At 32.8% G+C, this 8,798-nt stretch overlaps 1 long non-coding RNA gene across 1 annotated transcript; it reads left to right on the forward strand.

Annotated features, from left to right (window-relative positions):
• Positions 1–2,749: 2,749 nt before the first annotated feature.
• LOC143047908 (uncharacterized) lies at positions 2,750–6,666 on the forward strand. Its single transcript, XR_012969696.1, has 3 exons — positions 2,750–3,028; positions 4,749–4,807; positions 6,233–6,666. It is a non-coding gene; the product is annotated as an uncharacterized LOC143047908 (long non-coding RNA).
• Positions 6,667–8,798: the final 2,132 nt, after the last annotated feature.

Below are 8,798 nucleotides of genomic sequence, written 5' to 3' on the forward strand. Positions count from 1 at the left end.
CTCCCTTCTGACCGTACTTAGCTGCGAAAATGAAGATCCCGCACGGCGAACTGACGCTCCACCTAACGAAGGATTTACTGCCGGTCGAGAGAAAAGCAGTGATGATTGATATCTATTACCATGTCATACTAGGGGGTATGAATAAATCAGTTGTCCTATGTTACAGCTGAACTTTTATGATATTCATTATGTCTTGAAACATGGAAAGATGTCTTGAGACATGGAAAGATGTCTTGAGACATGGCAAAATGTCTTGAGACATGGCAAAATGTCTTGAGACATAGCAAAATGTCTTGAGACATAGCAAAATGTCTTGAGACATAGCAAAATGTCTTGAGACATGGAAAAATGTCTTAAGATGTTTCGTTTTAGTTCATTGTATAAATGCATTTTTCTACATGGTTGATTTAAGATACACCATTGACAATGGACATGTCTTGAGACATATAGTTAATATACTAAGATATCAAAGTAAACTGTAAAAGTATTTGCAATGGGGCCGTCTTTTTTTTCAATGGTTATAGCATTCACAAACAGATTAAAATGGTTTCTGATTGAAATCAAATGTTAAAGAGGTGAAGTTTTGTTTGACAAACAGATTTACAGCTCATGCAATAACGAGATACGACAAAAACTAGTCAGGTATCCACACAACATACTTATATGGCTAATTTGGAGATTATCGTTGAGCGAAAAACAAAATGTAGATGGTGTATAAATTATTAATTAAAGACTCTATGATATAAAAAAAATACAGATCAACCCTTGGAAACAGTACGTAAACAAAACAAAATATCTATGAATATGAAATGTTTCCCCAAAAGAGTCAGGGTTTGTCAAACAGCTGTATTTACAGGTGCAATCTTTAGATAGAAGATAAAATATCGATACATTGTAGATGTCTACGGACTGTTCTTTTTATTGGTATGCCATATTTGTATTTTGAAGAAAACTAAGTCTACCACAAATGTTTTGTCTTGAGACAGAAAATAAATATCTTGATACTTTGTTGATGTTTAAGAGTTTTGCTGTATTGGTATCTATTTGTATGTTGAAATAAAATACTATATAAATAGAAAACGACGGGCAAATATCATTATTATTCTATTTATTTGAAGATATTTATAATGGTTAAAAATTGTCTCGTATATTTATATTCATATGTTTTTGTTTATTTTCTCACTCACAGCCAAGAACTGTATTTCCTGATAAGTGTACATGAACGGTGAATCAGATCTTTAAGAAATGTAAGTGTATTTTAACATATAAATGGGTTTTTTTAAAGGTTATTTTCGCGCATGATGAAATTGAGACGACTTTATTATTTTACAGGTGTTCCGCTTCAAAAAGGCATGTACATGATATTAAATATAAACTCAGTTATCTCTTCTATTCAATCTGTACAAAAAGTCGTACATTGCAAGAGATGTTGAGTTTTTATTAATGTGTATACGTTATACTATGCCCTTTACTTAATCCCTTTTACCGGTTTACATGTAAGAAAAATGATTGACTGCTGGTTTGATGGTTGCTAAACGTCCAGCGGCAAATATATAATGCATATAAGGGATGAGAAAGAATAAGATATACATACTATATGCATGTATCAAAGTAGAGGCCGTCTGGGATGAAGGTAGCGAAATTTGACCTTGCACTGTAAAATTAGGGTATATTGAAACGGGAACCACATTTAGCCTTGGAAAATTTTAATACTGACCCGTCATAGAAATTTTGCAAGTAATTATGACGTACAAAGAACGTGATATTCTCTATACACTTTTCATCGGTTTTCATGTCTCCGTTCTGACCGGACTTGGCTGCGAACATAAAGATCCTGCACCGCGAACTGACGCTCCACTAAACCAAGGATTTACTGCCGGTCGAGAGAAAAGCAGTGATGGATTGATATCTATTACAATGTCATCCTAGGGGGTATGAAAAAATTAGTATTCCTACGTTACAGCTGAACTTTTATAATATGCATTATGTCTTGAGACATGGAAAGATGTCTTGACACATGGCAAAATGTCTTGAGACATTGGAATATGTCTTGAGACATTGGAAAATGTCTTGAGACATACCAAATGTCTTGAGACATACCAAAATGTCTTGAGACATGGAAAAATGTCTTAAGATGTTTCGTTTTAGTTCATTATATAAGTGCATTTTTCTACATGGTTGATTTCAGATACACCATTGACAATATGGCCATGTCTTGAGACATATAGTGAATATAATTAGATATCAAATTAATTTGTAAAAGTATGTGCAATGGGGCCGTCTATTTGTTTTTCAATTGTTATAGCATTCACAAACAGATTAAAATAGTTTCTGATTGAATTCAAATGTTCAAGAGGTGAAGTTTTGTTTGACAAACAGATTTACAGCTGATGCAATAAAGAGATACGACAAAAACTAGTCAGGTATCCACACAACATACTTATATGGCTAATTTGGAGATTATCGTTGAGCGAAAAACAAAATGTAGATGGTGTATAAATTATTAATTAAAGACTCTATGATATAAAAAAAATACAGATCAACCCTTGGAAACAGTACGTAAACAAAACAAAATATCTATGAATATGAAATGTTTCCCCAAAAGAGTCAGGGTTTGTCAAACAGCTGTATTTACAGGTGCAATCTTTAGATAGAAGATAAAATATCGATACATTGTAGATGTCTACGGACTGTTCTTTTTATTGGTATGCCATATTTGTATTTTGAAGAAAACTAAGTCTACCACAAATGTTTTGTCTTGAGACAGAAAATAAATATCTTGATACTTTGTTGATGTTTAAGAGTTTTGCTGTATTGGTATCTATTTGTATGTTGAAATAAAATACTATATAAATAGAAAACGACGGGCAAATATCATTATTATTCTATTTATTTGAAGATATTTATAATGGTTAAAAATTGTCTCGTATATTTATATTCATATGTTTTTGTTTATTTTCTCACTCACAGCCAAGAACTGTATTTCCTGATAAGTGTACATGAACGGTGAATCAGATCTTTAAGAAATGTAAGTGTATTTTAACATATAAATGGGTTTTTTTAACGTTTATTTTCGCGCATGATGAAATTGAGACGACTTTATTATTTTACAGGTGTTCCGCTTCAAAAAGGCATGTACATGATATTAAATATAAACTCAGTTATCTCTTCTATTCAATCTGTACAAAAAGTCGTACATTGCAAGAGATGTTGAGTTTTTATTAATGTGTATACGTTATACTATGCCCTTTACTTAATCCCTTTTACCGGTTTACATGTAAGAAAAATGATTGATTGCTGGTTTGATGGTTGCTAAACGTCCAGCGGCAAATATATAATGCATATAAGGGATGAGAAAGAATAAGATATACATACTATATGCATGTATCAAAGTAGAGGCCGTCTGGGATGAAGGTAGCGAAATTTGACCTTGCACTGTAAAATTAGGGTATATTGAAACGGGAACCACATTTAGCCTTGGAAAATTTTAATACTGACCCGTCATAGAAATTTTGCAAGTAATTATGACGTACAAAGAACGTGATATTCTCTATACACTTTTCATCGGTTTTCATGTCTCCGTTCTGACCGGACTTGGCTGCGAACATAAAGATCCTGCACCGCGAACTGACGCTCCACTAAACCAAGGATTTACTGCCGGTCGAGAGAAAAGCAGTGATGGATTGATATCTATTACAATGTCATCCTAGGGGGTATGAAAAAATTAGTATTCCTACGTTACAGCTGAACTTTTATAATATGCATTATGTCTTGAGACATGGAAAGATGTCTTGACACATGGCAAAATGTCTTGAGACATTGGGAAATGTCTTGAGACATTGGAAAATGTCTTGAGACATACCAAATGTCTTGAGACATACCAAAATGTCTTGAGACATGGAAAAATGTCTTAAGATGTTTCGTTTTAGTTCATTATATAAGTGCATTTTTCTACATGGTTGATTTCAGATACACCATTGACAATATGGACATGTCTTGAGACATATAGTGAATATAATTAGATATCAAATTAATTTGTAAAAGTATGTGCAATGGGGCCGTCTATTTGTTTTTCAATTGTTATAGCATTCACAAACAGATTAAAATAGTTTCTGATTGAATTCAAATGTTCAAGAGGTGAAGTTTTGTTTGACAAACAGATTTACAGCTGATGCAATAAAGAGATACGACAAAAACTAGTCCGATACCCACACAACATACTTATATGGCTAATTTGGAGATTATCGTTGAGCGAAAAATAAAATGTAGATGGTGTATAAATTAATAATTAAAGACTCAATGAACTAAAAGATACAGATCATCCCTTGGAAGCAGTACGTAAACAAAACAAAATATCTATGAATATGATATATCTCTCCAAAAGAGGCGTGGTATGTCAAACAGCTGTATTTACAGGTGCAATTTTTAGATAGAAGATAAAATATCGATACATTGTAGATGTCTACGGACTGGTTTTTTTAATGGTATGTCATATTTGTATTTTGAAGAAAACTAAGTCTTACAAAAATGTTTTGCCTTGAGACAGAAAATTAATATCTTGATACTTTGCTGATGTATTAGAGTTTTGCTGTATTGGTATCTATTTGTATGTTGAAATAGAATAATGTATCAATAGAAAGCGACAGGAAATTATCATTACTATTCTATTTATTTGAAGATTTTTATAATGGTTAAAAATTGTCTCGTATATTTATATTCATATGTTTTTGTTTATTTTCTCACTCAAGGCCAAGAACTGTATTTCCTAAGAAGTGTACATGTACGGTGAATCAGATCGTTAAGAGATGTAAGTGTATTTTAACATAGAAATGGATGTTTTGAACGTTTATTTTCGCGGTTTACATGTAAACAAAATGTTTGATTGCTGGTTTGATGGTTGCTTAACGTCCAGCGGCAAATAATTAATATATGTACTGGATGAGAAATAAAATAAACTCAGACTGGAAAATGAGGGAATATTAGATAGGGACACATATTTTTTTGTTTATTTTCTCACTCACAGACAAGAACTGGGTCAGGATCCCTAATAGACCTTGAGATGAGGAACTCAGATGACGTAATTAAAAAACAATATTAGTCCGCCATACAATTGTGGAAGCTGTGATTTTTCAAATGGACATAAATGAACAATAAGAACTGTTTTATAAAGCTGATGTGATGAGAAAAGAAATATGTAGATTTGACCTGATATAAATTATTAAAAAGGACAATTTTGTTATTGAATTTTATGATCAAAATTTTGGGATTATTTCATGTGGAGAGTGACATTTTTCACCATCTTCCGGGGTCCTGCAAATTGCGAAAAAAATAATTTCACTTGCCACCCCAAAAATTTAACCAAACATGTATAAATGTATCAGCTTTGACATCACACATGTTCATATTAAACGATGTGGACTGAGCAACGGAGGAAAACGTTACGGCCTATGGAGAATGAATTAAAAATTCACACAATTTGTGAACTATTATTTGAAAGGTGTTGGAGTGTTTCATGGTTCAATGATCACAATTTCGGATGGGAGCTGCTGAAATCGAGGTCAATTACACCCTTTTAGTGCTTTTTTATTAAAAAGAATACAAAAATGGCTTCCAATAATTTTGATTTTTATCAAAAGTATACCAATTTTATACTTATAAACAGTGAAGAGGCAGAAAATGGGACATGCATTATTTGGACTGGGGCCACTCAGAGGAGAAATAATTATATTCTAGGGATGATCAATGTTACATATCCAAATGCCAAACGTACTAAAATTAATTTTGCACGTTTAGCAAAAATTTTGCAATTGAAATCTACTGATTTAGCCAAAAATTTAGATGCTTCACATCTTTGTCATAATGCATTGTGTGTGAATACAGACCATATTGTTTTAGAACCTCGGGAGATTAACAATCAAAGAAAAATATGTGTAGCTTCACACCAATGCACTACAAATATTGTGCACGGCACAAACTATACTAACTGCATGATGAATCTGAAATTGTGGTTTGTTATGATTTTGTAGTATACATGCTTTGCACATTTTACCTCCACATTAATCATTTCTGAAAATACGAGTTTTTAACACAAGTAAATAACGAAAATGGGAAAAAAGCCCACCCTCATACCCCAAAAACACTGAAACAAACATGGCAAACATGTTTATGTAAGATTATAAGCTCAGTCAAACATTTATGTGTTTTTTTCACCAGTGTTTACTAATTTTTACAGTGCAAGGGGAGTAACTCTTGATGGTTTCATTTACTGTGTCAGAAAACTGGGTCATTCAATCAACAGCTGATCAAAGGAAGTAAACAAGCGTAAAGAACTAATTGAAAGTGAAACATAGAGACAAATGAATGAACAAAGTATGACAGTCATTATTTAAATAAGACAACAAAAAACAACATAAAGAATAACAGAATGAAAACAATATACAAATATGACAGCGAGTTACAAAGGCAAACTGTGAATGACTTAATGTTGTAATATTCATTTGACATGGTTTTATTTTGTTTATAATTTTATTTCATGTCATTGTATGTCTTTTCCAATAAATGCATGTACTGTGGCTGGATGCATGCATGCATTTGGATATATGAAGTGGTCTTTTTGTCTGATACAAAGTTTATTTCAGTGTCTTGATCCATTGTCCCATTTTCATAACAAACTTAAAATAAACAAACTTTTTAATTAAAAAAAACCACAACTAACTCAAATCATGCTCATACATTCCTGAAAAAAGGTGTTTGTTTTAATATATTATAAGATATTCAGTATTCTCTGTAAATAAATAAATTATATATAAATATACTAAAAAAAATAAATGATTTGGAAAATACGTTGAAGGTATAACAAGTCATGAGAATTCCGAGTGCAATTAGGTTATATCCTGGCACTCTGATTCTAAACCTTGGTTCCATCTGGTTTTTTTGGTTCGGAACCTTGGTTCTTTGGTTCGAAACCATGGTAACTGGTTCAACATCCGGGTTGTTTGGTTATAGCAACCCAACTTCTTGGTTCCATCTGGGTTCTATTCTAGATTATTCTAATGTTCCCGTTGAACTTGGAGAAGATAACCGCAAGTATCCGAATAAAAAGATTAAGTAGGTGAAAGACGCTAAAATTGTTTTATAACATTCAACATTCCAGCATCGACGGTAAAGGAAGCTGTAAGGTATTTATCTTCCACCCAATTAGGACATGTTGTTCAATTGGCCAACGATATGTGCATCAAGCCACTTGACCAGTTGACGACTAAGTCACTTGCATATATATTTGAATGCACATTTATTTTCAAGTTCGACTGAATTTTATTTAATTGGCTTTGTAATAATGTCAGATTTGATAGAAATACAGGTGAAGTATATGTAACAAATCGTTTTGTTCAAAACAGAATGATAAAAGACATATAAAAGTGATGATCAATTTAAGTTGGTAAGCTTTAATTAGTTGAGAAATAATCTATAAAACACTACAAAAAAGTATATGTACAATAAATTTGTAAAATTTGATACCCCTTATGAAGGGCATGCATATAATCATTCGGCCCTAAATAGAGAAATAGAAATTAAGATTGAATATTTTTATAATAAAATTGTGGGTGTGTGTTAATGACAGTGCTAGTGGGATGAGTATCACCAGCACAATAGTCAGAACTTCTGTGTTGGCGCCATAGTGGAGGGGCATAAAGTGTTACCCTATTCCGAGCGTTTTTAGTTTGCCTCAATCAAATAATACAAAACTTATACACCATATAAAAAGAAGATGTGGCATGAATGCCAATGAGAACTATCCACAAGAGACCAAATGACACAGAAATTAACAACTATAGGTCACCATATGGCCTTCAACAATGAACAAAGTTCATACCGCATAGTCAGCTATAAAAGGCACCGACATAACAATGTAAAAGAATTCAAACGAGAAAACTAACGGCCTAACTTATGTACAAAAAATGAACGAAAAACAAATATGTAACACATAAACAAACGACAACCACTGAATTAAAAGCTCTTAACTTGCGACAGTCACACACATACCGAATAAGGCGGGGTTGAACATGTTAGCGGGATCCCCACCATCCCCCTAACCTGGGACAATGGGACCTGTAGTTTGGCAACAGACAGTGACATTTCAAGTTACATGTGACCAGCATAACAAAGTGTTTCACTAGATTGAGCTCTCTGTCTAAGTGTACTTTAAAGGTTCTTTGCATTGAGTTCAGTTTATTGATATGCGTATACCTTCTCTGTGAATTTTTAAGATGTTAAAACAGACTATTCATATCTACATGTCCATTAAATGAATCTAAGATAAAATGGTTGAAACGTTTTGCATTATATATCACAACTGGTAGCACATGGTGCTACTGAAGCAGTAAATATTCTCTCTATTTTTTCACGGAAATTAAAGGATTTAGTTTTCATCTGATCAAAACATTCTTCAATTCAAAAAATGAGAATGGAAATGTGTTAAAGAGACAGTAACATGACAAAAGAGCAAAAAAGCAGTCGAAGGTCACCAATGGGTTTTTAACAAAGTGAGAACATTCCTCGACGTGCGACGGAAATCAGATGGCCCCTAAACAAAATAAGCACTAGTTCAAACTCCAATACTTAAAACTGAACAAAAACCAGAGACTCCTGACTTTGTCAATGTAATCATACCAAGAGGCACACCTAATATGCATAGGTCAAGAGTCAAACAGTCATAGACTAGTCAAGAGTTTTATGACAAAAAAAGCAGATTTTGAGGAAAGGGTCATCGTGGTACACAAAACTAACAAATATATCTA

Source organism: Mytilus galloprovincialis, chromosome 1, assembly GCF_965363235.1.
Source record: "Mytilus galloprovincialis chromosome 1, xbMytGall1.hap1.1, whole genome shotgun sequence".
Taxonomy (NCBI): domain Eukaryota; kingdom Metazoa; phylum Mollusca; class Bivalvia; order Mytilida; family Mytilidae; genus Mytilus; species Mytilus galloprovincialis.